Source organism: Equus quagga, chromosome 10 (assembly GCF_021613505.1).
Source record: "Equus quagga isolate Etosha38 chromosome 10, UCLA_HA_Equagga_1.0, whole genome shotgun sequence".
Lineage (NCBI taxonomy): Eukaryota > Metazoa > Chordata > Mammalia > Perissodactyla > Equidae > Equus > Equus quagga.
Genome location: NC_060276.1, coordinates 104,038,485 through 104,039,664, shown reverse-complemented (window position 1 = coordinate 104,039,664; position 1,180 = coordinate 104,038,485).

Genomic DNA, 1,180 nt, shown 5'->3' with positions numbered 1-1,180 from the left:
ATCAATTATAAAAAAAAAAAAAAAGATGATTGACTGAGAGAAAATACTTAAGACTTACATGACATGTGAAAGATTAATATCCCTAGTAAAAATCAGTAAAGTGAAAAAATAGAATTGGGACAAAATATATGTTGCATCACAATGGGTAGGCTAAAGACTAGCAGGAAGCCACTTGTGCAGGTTCACGAGCACACTGAATGCCACCGATTGGATTTGGGCAAAGATAGAAGTTGGTGGTAGTGGAGTGGTCCCACAGGCAGGAGCAAATGTGACATCTCATCTCCATGGAGTTTTCTTTGTGCCTCAGACTCCACAACAGGGAAGGGCTGTGCTGCTGCCATTGACTTTCTTATAAGGTAGGGTCTTGATAGAGAACATGAGTTTTGTGCTGGGCCATTCGCTTTTATATTCAGGGATCATAATCACTGTTCAGGAAGAACTTAGACAAATACTCCTCTTAATGCTTTCATTTAAGGGAATGTTTACAAATATTATTACCATCAGAGTAATCACACTGCATTCTGGAGGATAAAACACCATTATTGAACAATATGTCTGACTTCAGCTTTTTGGCAACAGGGAAAATCCATCTGGCAAATATGTATAGGCTATTTATAGCAGAAATAGAAATATCCAATACGCATTTGTAAAGTGCTCAGCCTATCTAGTAATAAGGAACATGCAAACTAACAATGTGATTTGTTTTCACTTATTAAAATTGGCAAAAATTAAAAAGATTTATAGCAGTCAGTGTTGGTGAGGATATATTGTTGCTGAGAAGTATAAACTGGTACATTCTTTAAAGAGGACAGTTTGATTATATCAAGATTTAAAATATCTCATCCTTTGATCCAGAATTCCATATCTGGGAATGTATCATAAAAAAAAATTTGCTCCTGTTCACAAAGATCTACATAGAAGGATGTTTATTCCAGTGTTCTTTATTATAGCAATTGTAAGACACCTAAATGTTAGTCAAAAGGGAATGATAAAGTACATTTTGTGGTACACTTATTCTCTCATGAAATAAAACTATAAGCCACCTTTGATTCAGCCCTAGTTAAAATTAAAGGTTAAAATTTTGGTCTCAAAAGTATTTTATGGGGGCCAGCCCCATGACCCAGTGGTTAAGTTCGTGCACTCTGCTTCAGTGGTCCGAGGTTCGCTGGTTCGGATCCTG